This window comes from Acanthopagrus latus, chromosome 16 (assembly GCF_904848185.1).
Source record: "Acanthopagrus latus isolate v.2019 chromosome 16, fAcaLat1.1, whole genome shotgun sequence".
In the NCBI taxonomy this organism is placed as follows: Eukaryota; Metazoa; Chordata; class Actinopteri; order Spariformes; family Sparidae; genus Acanthopagrus; species Acanthopagrus latus.
In genome coordinates this window covers 20,272,716-20,292,842 of record NC_051054.1, presented here as the reverse complement: position 1 = coordinate 20,292,842, position 20,127 = coordinate 20,272,716, and the positions used below count along the sequence as shown (strand labels likewise).

General features: G+C 42.2%; 1 protein-coding gene across 11 annotated transcripts in view; it reads right to left on the bottom strand.

Annotated features, from left to right (window-relative positions):
- Positions 1-5,600, bottom strand: part of nrxn3a (neurexin 3a) — a 171,756-nt gene extending 166,156 nt beyond the window's left edge. For 7 of the 11 annotated variants that reach the window (XR_005070258.1, XR_005070260.1, XR_005070259.1 and 4 more), the window contains exon 1: positions 5,327-5,599. The gene's annotated coding sequence lies outside the window, so the exon portion shown is untranslated. Of the gene's footprint in view, positions 1-5,326 lie in introns of all 11 variants that reach the window. The other 4 variants (XM_037071681.1, XM_037071683.1, XM_037071684.1 and 1 more) reach the window with 2 other exon arrangements.
- Between the last annotated feature and the right edge of the window lie 14,527 nt (positions 5,601-20,127).

The window sequence follows — 20,127 nt, the reverse complement described above, 5'->3', positions numbered from 1 at the left end:
GAATGTGTGTAAGATTGACACACATGTTGTCTTTCCCTGGTTTTAAAGACTCGCCACAGTGAAGTGACGTCATTTTCTGAACTCAGCACACTGATCTGCTTCTACTGCTACTTCACCAGCACTCATCCCTTTACTGTCACAATAATGATATTGAGGTATTATGTCAAAATGTTGCACTATTTCATTCTGTCGCCCAGTCCTAACATTTATGAAGTGCTTTAAAGCAACATTTTAAAACACAGATATATAGTAAGTACCGTAGTGTGATACAGCTATAAAATATAGCAACATCCTTCTAACAGGTCTGAAAAACACAGACATTTCAGAGGTCGTGGTTTTCTAAGCTGCTCTGTCAACCCTCTGCTGATCGATGTCGATCCGACACAAAATATAAAATAAAGATATCTTTTGAGTTTCTTGACTCCCTGGCTCACAGATACGTAAGGGACAGATATCATGGTACATACAGCACAGTGAGATCTGTGAGGACGAATCTGTGTCGTCTCTTTGGATCATTAAACTGCTCAACCCTTCAAAACACTCACAGAGTCACCTCAGCAAGCCTTCAGCCTGCTGATCCAGGCCTGCAGCAGTGCACTGTGTTCACACATCCACCACGCTGAATTCTGCCGTAGTGGATAATTTGATATAATACATGTAGTTCAAGTTTGCCAGGACATAATATACTGTGATTGTGAGTTATAATAAAATGCTTTCAGCCAAAAGAAACCCTCCTGTTTTCATTCCGCTCAGCATCGCTGTATCTGGTAATAGCAACAACTAGAATGGCACCTAGTAGAGTGCATACCTCCGCCAAGGCCCAACGTTCCCCTTTATTCAATTCAAGCTTAATCCAATCCTTTAGCATAATTTAAGCCCCACAAATCCACAGGCCATCAACCTGAACTCACTCAGCTTTTATCAAGATCCATTATTCCCTGAGAAATGAATACAAATGTGGGAAAACACAATTTGTTAAAAAATAAAAAATAAAAAAAAAAAAAGGTGGGGCACAAAAATTCCTGGATCTGTCCCCACGCAATGGGATCTGCTCTGGGCCGAGACCCATCCTCCAGCCAGGCCCCTGACCCGTCCTGCTGACAGACCAACCAACCAGCCCCGGACACAGCTGAAGACCTCGCCGCCCTGGCGGAGGCGAAAAAATGTGTAATACTGTGAAACCATGATGTTTTTTGAGATGGTTATCGCGCGGCGGACATGTCACACCTGAGCCGCACACACACACACAAACGCATGTTACCCACGCGTTGTCGCAGGGAAGATCAGCGGGCGGAACGGGTGAAGACAAACAGACTGAACACCAGCGGCTGCTCTTGTTTCTAGCTGATTGCCAGTCGTTACTTTTAAATTGATGAGTGACCCTGTGAAGCATGGTGAGCACTCTGACACACATGGTCTGGAGGAGAGGCCCGGCTGCTCTTTCTCTTTTCATCATCTTCACTAGATTTAAAAAAAAAAAAGAAAACAACAACAAGACGACCACCATGAGCAGAGGGGCACTGCAGACGCTGGCTTTCAAATCACATCCAGAGGCTGATTTAAATCAAACCTCCAGTGGAATTGAAGTATTGGACTGATCCTCTTGGTCTGTTTGCAGATGACTAATTTCTCTTACTGTGGACATTTACCATGACCCTCTGTGCACAGCCCCCTGCTGCTCACATCGCTGGCTTTAAACAGCCTCACATAAAAAAAAAATAAATAAATAAAAAAAAAAGAAGATAAGAAAAGCAGCCTGGTATGAATCATGTAGATGTAAAGACGGGAACACGATCTGAAGCGAGGGATGATGGGTGTGCGTGTTTGTGGGTGGCAGCGTGTTATTGTGGCGTCGGGTGCAGCGTGGGCACCGTGTTGTTATCCAGCTACTCTGCAGGCAGGACACGCCTTCTCTGGGTTCTGTGGTTCTGCTGCAGCACCCTTCACGGCATTACATCACCCAGTTAGAGAGCACCCAGCACCCCACAAACGCCTGCATATACGCCGCGCGCGCGCACACACACACACACACACACACACACACACGCTCACGCACGCACGCACACCGCGACAGACATTGCGTACCCAACGTACAAACCTTTACCAGAATACACATCACACACACACACGCCGTGAGTACTGATCGCACAGGCCAGGCTGTTCAAACGAGCCTACTGCAGACACACAGGAAATATTACACGTGCACACCGGCGACCAAAGCGTGGATACACACCTCTCTATCAGCTACACACACACACACACACACACACACACGCACACACACCAGTGAACACACCCACCGATACCTTGCCTTTCCCCTCCAGCAGCAGCAGTTTATATAACATCACACTGACTTTATCCTTCATGACGATTGTGTTTGTCTCGTGTGTGTGTGTGTGATGTGTGTGTGTGATGTGTGTGTTACTGACAGCTCTCTCTGTCCATCAGCACAAATGAAACTGTAACATTTGACGTTCTCTGCCTGGATAAATCTGAATGATAAATATAAGCTTTCCATTTCATTTCTATTTTAATGTCTGTATTTATTTGAAACGGAATTCTATAGCAGATCAATAGACAATATATAATAAATGGCATAGTAATGTCCCGCATTATTGCACCTTACAAAAAAAAAAAAAAAAAAACAAGAAGCGAAGGGGAGGGGGGCGTCTGAGCGCCGAAAAACGATCAAATTAAAAAAAAAAAAGAAGAAGAAGAAGGGGGGAAAAAGAGCATTCCCAAAATCCTGCGTAATATCTGACTCTCCCCGCCCAGAGGGATTAGTGTTACCTTGAGAGCCCTTGGCTTTTTTTGCGCTTGATTTGTCAGCTCAGTTAATCGGCTGCCAACCAGAACACACAAAAAAAGCAGGACAGCCAAATTACCCAAAACAGCCTCCATCCTGCCCCCACCCGCACCCCCACCGACCTTATAAATATAGGTGGGGGGGCGAGAAGCAAAATTAAATCGAGGGAGGAATCTTTTTTTCCCCTTTTTGTCCCCCTTTTTGCTTTCCACAGAATACTCGCCGTCAAAGAAGAGCAAAGATTTTAAAATAACAGCGTCTGTATCAATTAACCAGCTGAGCGGTTTTCGATAGTGACCACACATTTTTACCCTCATATTTCATCTGGGATCGTTTTAATTCCCAGCGTGCGACTAAAAGAAACATTTAAAAAGGAAAGAAAAAAAAAACATCTCGATAATTTCAATTTTTCTAAGGTGCTGGGCGCCGATGAGCAGGTGATGGAGCACCTTTGGGCCCTTTGCAGGGGGGAAAGAAAAAAAAAGAGAGAGAGAGAGAGACGCATTCTCGGGCTGGGTCACGCCCATTCTGAAGCCCGTTCTGGAGAGAGCCTGATTAGGAATTCCCCCTGCATAAACGCACAAGAATCATCTAATCCTATTAACTCTTAAAATCCGACACATAGAAATGCGCGCCGCAGCGATGAATAAAATTATAATTGTCGTCATCTTCTCGCTTTTATGAATCCGCACCAATTTAGACTCAGTCACAGCAGTTATCTCCTTATTTTAGTGTTCGTTTTGCAGACAGCAGCGGGAGGCGTCGGGCCGGTGCCAGGCCCGGATGTGTCGCTGCTTATTTTGCGGCATATTGTGGATTTTTGATGGCGCACTGCACGAGGCCTCCTAGGTTTTCTTTCTTTTTTTTTTTTTTCTTTCTTTTTTCTTTTTTTTCTTTTCCCCTGCAATGAAAACGGACAAACACTCGGTATAAATGGGACATCCTGCATTCGTCGCAGTGTTGACTGACAAACTGAAGGCAGTTGCTCGTTTGAATTAAAACTCCCGTCAGTAAAATGGAATCCGAGCGCTCGTCTGCACAGCAGGCCCAGACTGTAGGCTTTTCACATCATACGTGATGAAGCGGAGGGGAGAAAAAAAAAAGAAAGAAAGAAAGAAAAAGGAAAAAAAGGGAAAGTTGTCAGCTCAACGTGCAGCATGAAATGCAGATGTGTTGGGAGCAGAGCAGGCACAATCCAGCAGACCTCCCTGCCGTCCCTGCAGACGCCATTTGATCCACCAGGGAACCCAGATAATCCCAAATCATAACGAGCGTCATTTCACTCAAATTTCACTCTTTTTTGTTTTGTTTTTTTTTGTTGTTTTTTTTCACCCATTCAATCGAACATCACGTTTTAAAACCACTCACGCCTTCATTTGATTTATTTCGTTCTTCTTTTTTTTTTTAGAGCAAATTGTGACACACACTGATGATGTTGTGTGAGTGTATTTTGTTTTAAGTTGTTTTTTTTTTCTTCTCTTTTAAAAATCAAGGTTGTGCTGTCACGTTATCTACTGAAATGCACAAAGCCGCCGTGGTAACCCGGTCTGGTGATGTGTGAGCAGCGGCGGCTGGATTGGGTTTGCGTAAAAACAGAGGGAGGAAGCGGGAGAATGGAGGAATGTGACGGTTACTGCCGCGCCAGGAGGCGTGCGGGCAGCGTGCCGTCCATCCCTGTTAACGCAGAAGGTCATGTATCAAACTGCATGTCATACTGAGAACTCGGGTTACATCGAAATATGCATCTATATTTAAAGAGTGTGTGTGTGTGTGTGTGTGTGTGTGTGTGTGTGTGTGTGTGTGTGTGTGTGTGTGTGTTTGGGGAGGACGGGGGGGGATGGGGGGGGCGCAGCGTGTCAGGGCGCATTTGTTTGACATTTTAACATGAAGCTGCGGACGAGAACAATGCGCGGCCACCGGACACCCGGCGCTCACCTTATTTATTATTCATCATCCGCAAAACAAGGTGAAGGAAACCCTGCAGCTCGCCGTCTAAAGTCTGTATTTAGGGCCGACGCGCTCCATATTTGACACACAAGCAAGACATAAACGCGACCTGTCTGTGTTTGAGGAGCCGTGATAAGAAAAAAGAAAAGAAAAAAAAAAGATAATTCATGTAGTAAACGTCGCCTCCGGGGAGCGCAGAGAGGACGTGTGTAATCTTACACCCGCCTGTGTTGGTGTCTCTGCTCCGCCGGGGGAATTTAGAGGCCAACATGGCAACAACAAAAAAAAAATCCCATTTTGAGTCCCAGAAATGCCGCCGTGCCTTCAAGGAGACTCGCACCTGCTCCGGCTCGCCATATTCATCATTCCGGTGCGCACCAACTGGAAAAAAAAAAAGTCCTGTGAAAGTGGCAAGTTCCGAGATACCTGTGCGTCAGGAGCCCAAACTCCAGCCTCCCTGCCTCCTACCCACCCCTTGTTTGGACCCCACTACATTAAATTCGGGGTTTGTTTGTTTTTTCTACGCGGACAGCATCATGAACAGGTTGGAGTGACAAAGACGATGCTACTGACCTGAGTTAAACTGACCATCAGGAGTATCCAACTGCTAAAAATCCAGCTGTAAAGTCCACAGAGCCGTAGGTTGGTAAAAATCCACGTTTGTGTTAAGGCAGCAGCGTCTCCGCTGCTGGTGCTGGTGCTGGCGCGGCGGGGCGGGGAGCACCAGTCGGTACCGGGCTGGGTTTATCGTTTCTCACAGGTGCGTCGACCACGGTGCATCATACGTACAAAAGCCGCTGTTCGCTCGGTGCGACTTGCAGCGGCTGCAGGCAAGAGGCGCACGCGCGCGCACACTCTCTCTCACACACACACGCGCGCCACTCGGGTCCGCCCTCTACTCAGCACCAGCACGAGACATTTAAAGGCGTACAGGCTCGTAAACGGGGGTCGAGGCGCACGGAGAGACACGCACCGCTCACAGGTGTGGCTGTGTGGACGCTTCAGCTGCTTGTTACATACAAACGCAAAGTTGAGTTTCAGTTTGAATTTTGGTAATCACACCGTAATTATTAGTTATTTGACTGGTAACAAATAATTCATAACGCATTCAATTGTTGTAAGATTCGTAAACATCAGTGGAAACTTTATGTCTATCCAAATCATGATTATAGATGAACTACACAGTATTTATTAACCGTATACAACGAATTAAAACACCAGTCTGAGCTTCACATTAAACAGCTGGCTGATAAAGCTTGTCATTGTTTGTAATCCATTCAGCTCAGGAAAAATATTGCCTGAGAAATTAACAAAAATGTGGGAAAAACACCCCAAATGACAATGTTAAAGAAGGCAGAGTAAAAAAAAAGAAAAAAAAACTCGATCCGTCACTTTGTTCAGATCTGCACCAATCGTTAACGGGGTCCATTCTGGATCATCCTCCGTCCAAGTTTGGTAGAAATCTGTTCAGTAGTTTTTGTAAAATCCTGCTGACAAAGCAACCAACCAACGACGGGACACTGGTGAAAACATAAGCTGAGTGAAGAAGAAGAAGAAGAAGAAGAAGAAGAAGAAGAAGAAGAAGAAGAAGAAGAAGACTGATTCCCATATATGTGGAGTTGAAGAAAAGCATCATGTCATACTGTGAGACTGCAGCTGCTCCATCATCACTGCAGATGACATTTCACAGATTCAGCTGTGTAACTAACAGAAGCACAGGACGGGACCAAAGAGAAGTCTGGGAAAATTCCGACTTGTATTTGTACAAAGTCAGCTCAAAGTGCTGTACATGAAAAATGATAAGAAGAGATCAGTGAGCGGACAGAGGAGGTCGACACCTTGAGACCAGAAAGGTCTGCTGGGACTGTAAAACTGACAACACGTCTGAAATGAACTGTGGAGGACGAGGACGTGGACCTCAGGGCCGTCCTCTAATGCACACTGACGACTCTCTGTCCTGCACAGGGACATTAATAGACTGTGAAGCGCTGTGCTAATCAGCTGTCTCCGGTGTTCACAGGCTTCTTCAGCTGGTCGCTGGAGACCTGCCACGTACCGGCCCGCTTCAAAACCTCTACCACCATCTTCCCAAAAGCCAAGGGCCGCAGGATGACAAGACTGCAGCGTTGTGACCCATGTGGTTTGTGATGTCCCACCTCAAAACCATCTCCGACCCGCTCCTGCACCGCCTGGATGTGGCCTACAGAACCAACGGGTCTCTAGACAATGCAGTAAACATGGCCTCCACCTCAACTCCCCCCACAGCACCTGAACGCCTCAGGAACCTCTGGCACGATGTTGATGTGGACTTCAGCTCTGCATTTAAACACCGTCATCCCAGCTGAGTGTGCCTGACTCCACCTGCAGGTGGATCACAGACTTCCTGTCTGAGAGGTGGCTGCATGTGCATCTGGGGAAACAGACTCTGACTCCATCAGACGGGCGTGGTCCTAATGTAGTAATGTGGTCCTAATGTAGTAATGTGGTCCTCACGAGGCTACTGAGCACTGATGTAATAATAAGAGTACGGGCTCATGGGCTGAACAATCAGCAAGTAAGATGGTCTCTAGTGTTCCATATTTCTAATGTGTGTATGTAATGTATTTGCTCGATTGTGAAATTCATTTGGCAAGAAACTCTGATTTGCACTCTCGATTTTGTGCGTCCAAGTATAAAGTCTGAAGGAGCCAGAGGTCGTGTGTCTCGTCCTAACACCAGGATCATAGTCCAGTCATGCGTCATGTGAGGTGTGGTTTTAAAAAACGAGTTTATAAAAAGTGTGAAATGACAAAAGGAAAAAAAATGTCTGTAACAAAATAACAATTTGATTTATAATTAAAAATCACTTTCACTTGCAGAGGCCTGAATATAAGAGCTCCTACATTATGTCTGACAAACTGTTACAGAGCTGGGAGACACAAAAAATATTGATTTCTATGTAACGTTGCTTTAATATCGGGTCAGGTGACTGGATTTGCTACATGGTACATGTAAAAAGTTATTCATGTATTTATTTATTTATTTACTCTGCATCATTCTTCTTCCTTGACTTAACTGTATGCCTGCATTGCCATCAATGCAACTTGACCACATACATTAGTGTTATTGTAGAGGCTAATGCAGCCCCCAGCTGCTTGCTGCCAGATGTGGAGCGACAGGGGTGGAGCTGTTGAGCTCACTCTGATGAACTCTACACCCACAGATTTGTTTCTTTTAAAAACTGATCCAGGAACATTACTTGAGGGGCCAATTATCAGACTTTGCAGCTTCCTCTGGAGCCACAAAAGTATGTATGTTTCCATGCATGCAGTAGTGTTCACCTGTGACACCTGGAAACTGAATATTTCCCTCTTTAAGGTTTGCTGTTCAGACAACTAGTAACACTTGGTCAAAATTCACAGCTGTGGTTATAAGACGCTGTCATTAACCACTGAACTCCAGGAGTCAAAGTCAAACAGACAACGGTTATGAAAAGGTAACGTGCTGTGCTAATAAAATAAGCACAACAGAATATTAAAGGGGCAGTATGTAGTTTTGGAGAAGAAATTCAATCTCGGAATTTGTATATTTACAATAGTTATGATGCAATAATACAAACTGGGAAATATGTATGTTGTCCATAAGTGAGTAAACAAGCTGTTTTTAGAGGAGAATAAGGTCCCAGAACACTGTTTGAAGCAAGAAAGGTGGCAGGGTCCGCCACATATACACACAATAAAACAGTATAAACTGTGTTGTCCTTTAAGGTCAGTTCTTTCATTCAGTTTGTTGACTCGTGAAAAAAGGTGAGTTTTTTTAATTTGGTTTCTATTGGCAGAAATAAATCAGACAATGATGATCTTTCTCTGCTAATTAACATTTGTTCAACAAAACTACAGACTGCTCCTTTAAGGATGGCACATATTTAAATGTATGAATACCCGTAAATATATGTATTTATACTTAGTGCTAGTTAATTTAATATCAAATACTATTCATATGGGTGACTTTCACTTTTACCAAGGTGATAACTGAACACGATATCTGTACTTGACTTTTGGGTACTTTCTATATCACCTGTTATCTGTAGCAGATGATGTGCACACTATCTAAATCAGTCAGGATACGCATGCAGCTGACTGTCTGTACTGCGGCTTGTTTCATAAAGAACTAAACATTTTGCATAAGTCGTACTGTTTAAAACAGCTAAATGGCTGAGTAGGGGTTGAAGAAAAATGCAAACACGTTAAAAATGAGTGAATGCCAAAGTCTGTCTGAGCAGGACTTTAACTCGCTGTGTGCACATATATGTGACTTTTATCTCCAGTTGTTAATCTGTTAGAATCTCTCTGTTTGCTCAATCCTGTTTAAACCTGACGGGGAGACATCATTCTACAAAACAGGGGGAAAAAAATCTTCCTTGTTATTGAAAATGCAGAGCATTTGTCCTGTCTAATAATTTCTACGATACATCCTGCACACAGACTTTGTGGCAGCTGTGTGCACATTTGGATTCAAACAGTATCCCAACTGACCGCGGAGGCAATTGGTTTCTTCCAGGTTGTGTCAGGCTGTCTGCAAATGGCGCGCGCGTGCACACACACACACACACACACACACACACACACACACACACACACACACACACACACACACACACACACACACACACACACACACACACACACACACACACACAGAGACGCACCATGTCAGAGAGGTCTTGATTCTGCTGCGTGTGGTGTGGTCAAATTCCATCAGGTCAAACTGAGAAGTGCTTCTCATATTTCTTTTTCTCTTACTTGATCCATTGTTTGTACAAAATATTATGATCAGTGCATCTTCTCTCTACCTTCTCTCTCTCTCTCACACACACACACACACACACACACAACCACACACACACACATCTTCCACGTGTATCTCAGATCTTGTGGGATGAGCTTTTTATTTGCTCCGTCACTGTGAGTACACTGCAATCTCCCAGTGAGCAGTGTAATCTTCCTTGCTGATACACCTGTTAATAAGCCTGTTGTGCCTCTACGTCTCCTCAAACTCTTCTCACTCTTCTTTCACTGGAACATTCATTAGCGCTTTTGCATGCCATTTTATCTGCTTCACAGATTGGCTTCTGTTGAATAAGATGAATAAGATAAAGATAATTTTCGCTTGTTTCTCCAAGTAACTCCAAAGTATATTTTATGATAGTTTTTGATGGCAAATGGCAAAACGTACATCTAAAATGAAACTGCTAGTGAAAAATCATCTGACAAGGTGCAAAATAGGACCATAAGTAGAACCGGCCAAGGCAGCCAAACTCTCCAAACTTTTCCAAAACCTGTATCTTAGTAGCTCATATCGTTACGGAGTAAACAAACTGAATTCAACATCAGACAGCAAGCCCTGCAGCCGTCTCCTGACAATCACAACTTGTTCCTCATTTCATTGCTGGACTTACTAACAGGAATCTCCAACCACCAGATACCATCAATCAATCCAACAGCAGAAGTCCAGCGACGGCCCAGAGCTGTCTGACACACAGCACAGTGTCATAATGAGCCCAGTGAAGAACTGAGCATACTAGACAAACTAGATCAAGATGACATTTTAAGATTTAATGATGAATTGAACTGATACATTCAGTTAGGCAGCTTTTAGAGTGAGCATTATGTAGAGATGACGTACCTTACATTTTTGAAGAAGGAAAAACAAAGTGTATATTGTGCAGCAATTAGACGTTTTCTGTCAAATAACAGAGACGTATTTTTGTACAATCTAATACATGGTCAACTGATCTCCATCTCATCTTAAAACAAGATAAGAATAATATTTAGAAAGCCATAAAAGAAACACAAAAAATAAGTTAAAACATTTAAAAAGTAAATAAATGAATAAATCAGAATAGAAGCTGATTTATGTGTGTGCCTGTCAGAGGCCGACTGATGACTCTGATACTGATGACATGATATCAGCTGAGGACCAGATAACAAAACAAATTAAGTGTAATAGTAAGGATAGTTATAGTTAATAACAGCAATCAGAACAGCGATGGTAATTATAATGAAAGTAGTAATAATTATAGTTGACAACAATAATTCTAATAATAACAATAGCTAGAATATTAATACATTTGTAGTAATATCTGCACAGAAATACTATCATTATAATATCACCACTGTCACTATCAACACATCTACATTATGGGATGTATTTCACATTAATTATAATGTGATAAAATGTCATCATAATGATAATAATACTATACTGATAATACAATTATGATTATATTAATATCATATATCATTATTCTAATGTAATAATAGTAAGTGTGTATTGTGTATAATTGTGAGTATAAATAACATCAACTTAATTCATTATTAACATTATCATCAGCATCAGCACTGATGAATAACTACAATACCAATACTTGTAATAACATTAAAAATGACAATGGCAATAGTTGGTAAATAGATCCTAAATATGAGTAAAGTGGAGAGAAACAAAACATCAAATAAGACTTCAATGCCATGTTATGTCAAAATACAATTGATTCAAAATAAGACCGATATAAGATCTTACATAGAACACATCTGCTGAGATAGAAATTATCCATCATCACATTAATTTAATTTTGTCTTTGCAGTGTTGTGTAAAGTACCAAATGTTATAAAAGTAAAGTTTGTTTACACGTTAACATATCTAATGACGTGTCCAACAATATTCACACACAGCAGAATTCATGTTACAGGGCTTCGTTTTGATTGTTAAACAACGTCAATAGCTGATTGAAAAATCATTCTGAGTGACTGGAGGAGAAATGTTCACCAATGACGTAATGTTTTAAAGTGTTAGTCATGTGAGGTTTAGTGACGCTCATTCGTCCCCCCTCATTCTCTGACTCCCTCCTGGAAGTTACAGCGACCAAGTGCAACGCTCTGTTACCCTGAATACAGTTATGGATTTCTCCCTCAAACGTTTGGGATAATGTAAGTATACAACTTAACAAAATATATAACGGTCTAGTTCTTTTTCAGAGCTTTAATTCTGATATGTTACATATTATATCTTTAAGGTTAAAGAAAGCGCTTAATCCAGGTTAAATAAGAAGAAAGTCGATGCTGACTAAGATTGAGACAAAACTTCTTGATTTCTTCAGTATCTCACTGAAACCCACTTCTCTGTTTGCATGTCTCCTGTTCAGTACAACACTTCCCCGACTGACCAAAGCTTCTCAGTGAACATGTATACAGTACAGCTGTTTAGCAAAACAAATCAAAATAATTTAAGCTCCTTAAAATCCATCCTGGGCCCTCCTGCTCTCTGTGATGTCAAATCCTGTGCTTCAGTGAATTGTTCTCTTATAACATCTGCGGTGTGAGATCATCTATCAGAGAAGGTAAGGAGCACCAAAAGTTGTTTTTTTTTTTTTTCAAGTAGAGCAACAAAGCAGCTCTTGCTCAATATTAATGAGCTGCACGTGTATTTATTCAAGGAAGTAATGCAGAAAGTGCTCACAACAAGTCTGAACTCAATAATTAATGTGAGTGTGAAGAACAGATGCTCTGCTTTGGAAATGCTTCCTGGCTCCATTGAAATTATGATGAAACCCTGACAGAGTCAATGAGCCAAAGACTTTGAACAACCAACATTAGCTTTCCTGCTAATTTCTTCCCGTTAGCTACAAACACGGACCCTCAGCTTTAAGCATGGCAGATCGAGCTGACGCCTCAAGCGTGAACAAACAGTGAGGTATATTGCACTGCTGACATCAGTTTGAAGGCTACCGAGCTAATTATCCAATCAGATGTGGCACGCTGAGCAGTTTAAAAGCTTAGCCGCAGATCTGGACGTTGGTCAGGTTGGATGCTGAATGACGATCTCACTCTCACAGGCATCACAAATACAAAACACTGACTGGTTTGTGAGCTGCGGTTCACAGTGTACACATCCACCCAGAGGCACGAGAGCCTAACAGTACCATGTCTGACTTACCTTTCATGTTCTGTCCTTTTATAATTCAAAATTACCATTACATGTTCAAAATTTGCATGAAAGGGGATAGTTGCATGGTAATTTCCTGTGGAAGAGCCCTCCAAATTAACCTGTGCTGATCTGACACACACTTGGCAGAACATTATTCATCAGTGACTTACTTAGTACAAATTACCTCTGGAAATACAAATCTGTTTTAACTAAGAAGGCTGCGTTTAAGGTTTGGTAATGTTCAGACAGAACTGAACTTGGGTGGGTTAGGGGGTGCGTCTGGTTTTGGGTTTTGCCAAGTATCTACACCATGTCCTAACTTAAGTGAGTGTGAGTGCTTGATTTTATTGTTTCCTATTGGAGTGTTGACTGGCCCAGCAGTGCAATGCTACTCCACAGTGCGCCGCCTTGAGCATGACACCCTGCTTCTATTTTTTCAATCCTGTCAGTCGCATTGAAGCGTGACACAGATGAGGAAACGTTCGGATGGAGAGTTATCTGAAACAATACTGTCTCAGTACAAGGAGCTGAAACAGAGGCTATATGTTCCTCGTGTGTGGAGGGAGATCATCAGGGAGCTGAAGGTTTCTGGTAAGAAAAGACACCATCTCTACTTGCTGTTAGCTGTGTGATGTGACATTCTCAGGAGGAAAAAAAAAAACATCAGAATATCTCAGAATAAAACATCAAACGCTCCAAATGTATGAAGAAAGCCTATCATAACAAACTCACCCATCTTTTACCTGATCCATCAGATCACCTATGCACATTCTATACGTGACATAACAGAGTGCATACGTAACAGATTTGGTGTGGACAACAATGGCCCGACATCAGTGCAGATACCTGCAGTAGTTTAACAGCAGTCTCACATTTATTTGACCCACCCACCCTTCCAGCCCAATATTGGCTTACTGCTCAATAGTAAATGGCACCACTTCGCTCACTCCTCTGTTCCTGACGGACTCGAGCTATAATTACTGTTAAGTCCTCGTCACCAGAATGTAAACAGGTGTTGTTTCTGAGCATTTGCTGGGAAGATGTTATCATCTTGCCGACAGTCTCAGATAAACAGCAGGTAATTGGAACTGGAATTGTGAAAGTGTAAAAATCACAGACCACGTGTGTGTAAAATCACCCAGCTGCCCTCAGAGAGATAAATACAATCAGTGAATTAGGCACAGAGACATTCCTCCCTGTATTCTCAGGATGAGAACATACTTTACACAGAACCTCCTGATTAAAATTCATAGTTCCTCCTGTCTATAGTGCTGCACAGAACATTTTATGTACATTTGGACTATTTGAGGCCTGTAATGGAACCCAGCCCTACTAAATCTGTCCCTGGTGGTGTTTAAGTGGTTACCACACACGCTGCACAGAAAGGAGAAATCAATGGCTCTCACTCTTCCACATGCATCTCAAGAGCCATTTGCATCCATTGGGTCTATAGCTTTAACACCTGCAGAGAGCAGTGAAGATGAAGTGAAACTCGTTTTCAGAGCACAAAAAATGGACCGTTTGGTGTTTTTTTTTTCTTTACCCCCTGACACCCAGAGGCCATGTTTTAACAACCGGGCAAAGGTGTGAGAGTAAATGCTGCACTACACCCACACTGTGACATGCTAACATCACATGAATGCATACACAAAAAACATCCGCGAGGTCCATTAACCTTCCATCACAGATTGTTAAGAGAGTATGCCAATACTGAAACTGTGAGTCCTTTCCAAGAACATCCTGGCCTCCAGTGGATTACAGTTATGTACATAATGTTTAGAACTACTTGTTTAAAGTTCAGAAAATGCCCGATCATAGTTACAATGAATACAGTTTGAAATAATATTGATAATGTCATCTCCTCACACTGACCACACTAAGTAATAACTTTCTCTGTGCAGAGTTTTAGCAATGAATATAAACTAGCAGTGCACAAGACTAGCACATTGTAATGGTAAGGTGATTTCACAGAGGTAGATGGCAGAGTAATAAAAGGATGTTCTGCAGTAAAGAGTAAAGTCACAGAAAGTGCAGTCTCGCCCCGAAACTGGATCAAAAAGCAGACTCAGAAGTTGAGGTTGAGGTGGGAAAACATTGAAGACGACCAATGGAGAGGTGAGATATGGCATTATAATTTACAGCACCATCACATCAGCTGACTGATCAAACACGATACAGTTGAGTCTCACTACCTGTGAAGTTTGTTGTATGGTCAGTAAGGTGGCAGGCAAGGGAAGGACCTGGAGACTGACAGGTAGATTGGTGCCATGTTAGTACCAGTGGGTTAACTGTACCAGATTACCAAACCACTCATGGATTCAAAGAGCTGATATTAATATCTTTTGCAGGGTCTTAGTCTTGGAGGTAATGAACTTAGACATCCTGGAGAAGAACTTGTGCCCCTTTGGCCCAATCTCATTTCCAAGTTTTAGCCTAGCCCTCATTTTCAAGTGCTCCGTTAACCCTCAGAACAGAGTTACAAGGGGTAGTGGCTGAAATGTCCCCTTTTAAAAAGGGACAACCAACTGCTATAAGATTTCTCTTTCTCCTTTTTCTTCAATTTGGAAGAACCCAAGTATTACATGCTGTATGGATGACACTTTTAAATTATGGCATGATAAAGGTATCTGATATTTTGTCATCTGTTTGATAATGGGACATTTCTTTCATTTGCTCAGCTGCAACAGTGATATGGATTACCTCCTTCCCATTTATTTAGATTTTTTCAAATAAGACATGCATTAAATATTGAAAATGGTTCTCTTCACGAACCCACACCATCAGAAATGGATTCTGTATTAAAAAACAACAAGCAGGACAAGCAGAAAGTTATTTCTAAATGATACCATGTCTTTATTGATTGTTCTGTAGTAAATGCTGATAATGTAAGACAAAAGTGGGAACACGATCTTCATACGGAAATTCAGAAAGAGGATTGATTTATTTGTTTCTTATTTTTGTTGTCAGTGTCTGTTGTGTTTCGAGGATATATGTTTGGGTATTATTTTGGTTCTTATTTTGGTGTATATAAAATCTATAAAAGAAATTATGAAAAATCAGCTGAATGGTGTTGACGTCATGACGACATAAATGCAATATGGCCCTTTCAGCTGTTTTTCATCACAACGCCATTTGCCATTTTTCTGATGTAGAGAGAAAAGGCGGACACTCGCAAGTCATTCACAACTTCACGCTGTCAGCCAAGTCATCTGATAAAAAAAAGAACACTGCTTCGTTACTAGCCACTAATGTTAGTGGTGCTTTATAGGCTAGCATTGGCAAACAGTGCCCTATGGGTGACCAGATGCCCCATTTTGCCAACAGAGGGGGCTGCTCAGCACAGCAGTGCCGTATCACACTCATTTGTTCATTTACTTAGTACTTGCTGGCTTTTCCAGTCAGATGGAGTGGAAAGGATGGAGAGGAGGAAGAATGGATGGGAAGAAGAGTGAAAAATTGTTGCTTTGCCTTTGGTCTGAACACACTGTTAGTCTGCTGCCCTTAACCTTTTGATCCACCACAGCAGGACAAATATAAGTTCTGGATTCCTATTGGTAAGGCTGTAAGAGCAGTTCAATCATCAGTGTTGTTTTGTTCCACAGAACACAGTTCAACAGAATTGTAATGTGTTTGTCTTAATGCCGTGACAGACCGACAGTCTAGTGCCAGTTGTTCACTGGACATAAATCATGAATAGAAATGAGCCCATAGTGAAAAGGGATGGATGGTGAATTGAGACTTCAGCCTGCTGCCCTTCTGCAGAAGTTTGAATTGATTCAATCTATTGTGGTAAAGATGTCTTCACATAGATTTTTTCTCTCTCTCCCACTCTCTTTTCAGTCGTGTCTCCCATTTCAATTATTAAACCACATGATGTAGCCTACATGTACATGCTGACGCATCTATAGTCGCAAACTGAGCCGTTACATAAACTCAGAGCTGAGTGGATCTGTTGGACGATGGAAAGATCTTCTTTGCAAAGAATAGTTGCCCTTAGAGAAACAGATATTTTACAGCAGGGGATGCAGCTCTAAGGGCTGGAGATGGTAATAAAGATAAGGTGAAATAAAGAGTGAGGAAGAGAGAGAGTGAATCCATTAGGATTTTGACTGCCCTCTAACAGTATATATCCTCTGGGCAAAGGGGTTAGGGAGTGGCTGCCACCAAAGTGCTATTGATCACATCACTGTGTTATCTTCTCCGTTTCAGAGTATACGAGTCACGCCTGAAGTGTTGTTGTGTGTGTGTTTGTGTTTAGATGCATGCATGTGTTACAATGTATATCAGCTGCTTGTGTGTGTGTGTGTGTGTGTGTGTGTGTGTGTGTGTGTGTGTGTGTGTGTGTGTGTGTGTGTGTTTGGGCGGGTGAAGCACGTATCGACAGAAGCAGCCTGACATGCCAATGACCTGCAGTGTCAAGTTATCGAGCTGGGCCATAATGCAGAATGATTACACAGCAATGTTAATTCACTCCAGCAGCAAGTCCACTACTAACAGTGTCACCCTGGGCACACACACACAAACGCACACACGCATGCACGCGGACACACACTTTTACGACTTAACAAAGGCTCTGAATTTCTTCCCATTTTGATTATTTAAGTTAGTGCAGACGTCCACACTTTACAGCCAGGGCACTTTCATTAACATTTATCAATGCAGTAATAACCATTAAGTAACAATCGGTTTATGTCAGCGAATGTGTCAAGTGACCGTTTACTCATGGTGTTCATGTTTATTAAGGTGTTAATTCATACATTATTAAATAGTCTATTAACATTAACAACAATAACAAGGACACATCCATTAACACGAACTGATGGAGTAACAAGCATTAACTAGCTGGCAATCAAGATGCGTAATGTTATCTAATGGGTCAGTCATCAGTGGTGTTCATGTTAGTTAAGGTGTTAAATTGTGAAAATACTGTTCAAATAGGAGTGCGCCACTTGTTGCTGCACCTGGCAACCGTGTGCCAAAATGATCTGCCGATAAATTAGAAAAGGTGAGTCGGACACACCTGGAAGATATAGCTGTGGGCTCCAGGCCATACACCACAGAGTGTTTCAGTAGGGAACACTGTGGCTGTGTAGCAGTGATGGAGCTGCGAAAAAGAGCACAACAATTACACATCACCTTCTGCCGGTTTTACAATCATAATCAAGGCAAGTATAGGGATTCTCTGTTCAGTAGTACACCTGTCAGGTTAACGCTATATTGATGTTGCTTTAAAACTAATCCCACTGATGAGAGGTTCTCAGGCATACGAGATGTTTTTTTTATGATGTCTGTCTCTCTACCCGCTGAGATGGACTAAAGATGGAGGATAAAGAGGGACAGAGAAGACGAATGAGAAGACAGAGTTTTAGGTTCGATCTCTTTCTTTTGTCCCCTTTTATCAGTCTCTGTGCCAGAGACCGCTGTCTCAGCATATTGATTAAACACTGTCTATTGTGTTGGAGAGGCAGAGATTGTTTCTGAGAGCCACACAGACAACATATCAACAGTCTCCTGGGGAAGTCAGAGAGGTGATCAGAGGCAGTCACACGGTGAGGTATATTTCACATGAAAGAGTGGAACAACAGTCATTTCCATCATGTGCTTTATACGGTCTTTACATTAATGTACGATTCACACATACAATGATACAATTAGATTAATGCAGTATTTTCCAGGGAGTTAAATGTACTGGAAAATACAGAGTATTGATGTTTTCAGAATCAGAAATGACTACAGTGGCTCTCAGTAGAGTGCAGTAGAGAGACAACCTGATCCAATATCAAACTTGATAACCCAGTTTCACGCTACATTTTTAACTGCAAATAACTGCTTGACCATAATTTAAGCTCCCCTGATCTAGGATCTGCATGACATTACACTCACTCATACATACCAGCCACTTCAGTACCCAGAAATGAATGACAATTGCCTTGGATCCATTCCTTTATCCAGATTGGCACCAAAAGAAACCGGGTCTATTAATCCTTTATCCAAGTTTCATGGAGATCTGTTCCATAGTTTTTTTGTGTAGTCTTGCTGACAAATCAACCAACCAACCAATCAACAAATAACCTCCTCCTGACTAAGTTGGAATTTATTTTTTTAAGCCAATAAGCAGTTCTGGAGAGAGCTGGTTGAGTCTCAGGTCAACACATACAGACGCTTCAGATTGGGAGGTCGGGCTCGGCATCGTCCCAAAGGATTGGTATCTGATGTGATTGGATTTTAGCTCAGTCAAAATAATCAAACTGACTATAGAGAACATTTGTAATCTCATCTCATTTGTAATCACTTACATGTCTCATTCAGGCTTAAATATTTCATAATCACCAAGATTCCGTCATAAAGAAAGTTTGGCTCCAGCCTCGACCAGTAATACATTCTGCATGCTCTATAATTTTATACTCTCTGCTTAAAAAAACATAATGTGATTTTTCTTTCCATGATCAGATTAAAAAAAAATAAAAAAAAGCCTTCCACCCTTGCTTTTCTGTGGAGGCTCTGGAACAAATTCTATTTTCATGGATAGCCTCAAAATGTCAAGAGGCACAGAGGGAGGCCATGCACACTTCCTGCTGCTGCCTCATCTGCTTTCAGAGGAAAATCAAGTTTACAACTTGTTTGTGACTTTCTATAAATGCTTTGTTTTTAGTTATGGAATTAAGCTAAACCACAGTGACATCTGCCGGGATTCATTAGTTGGAAAATCACGGAGCACCAGGATGTAAAATAACTTGGCTCAACATGGATCAGCAAAATGGATACAACAATCATTTCCAAACCAGAAGGGGATTTGGTTTTTAAAGTTAAATAAATATTAAACATCAAATCAAAAAAAAAACATGACCCAGTGGTGAAATGAAGATGAGGCTCAGACCAGTCCTCCGAGGTCAGAGCACAGTGGCACTGTGGCATCACATCTGTCACATGTCGTCCGCGTCAAGATTTGACAGCAGCCTGGGAGTCCAAACAGCTGCAGTGAAATGAAGGTTTTTCTATCAACACATTTACCAAACAGGCTCCCCATCCCGAACTCTTCTGGCAGAGGGTCAGCGCAAACATCTCACAGTGGCAAACTCAGGCTGTGTGTCAGAGTGCTCCTAGATGCCAAAAGCCATTTCCAGCTTGCATTTTTTTGACCTTTTCAGAAATTTTCGAAGGGCAGTTTTTGTCCAAACGTTGACAGTCCATCCATCCCCCCCCACAATGTAGAGAACAACAACAGGCCGACAACCTGAATGTGTTTTACTCACTCGCTCAGACTGAGACATCACACAACCAGATGCGTGTCCTGCAAAATGAGGCTGGTGAACGTCACATCCAGCATCTGGACAATCAGCGATGGAGCTCCACAGGGATGTGAGCTCTCCCCACTGCTCTTCTCCCTCTACACCACCTCTGCGCCTCAGGAG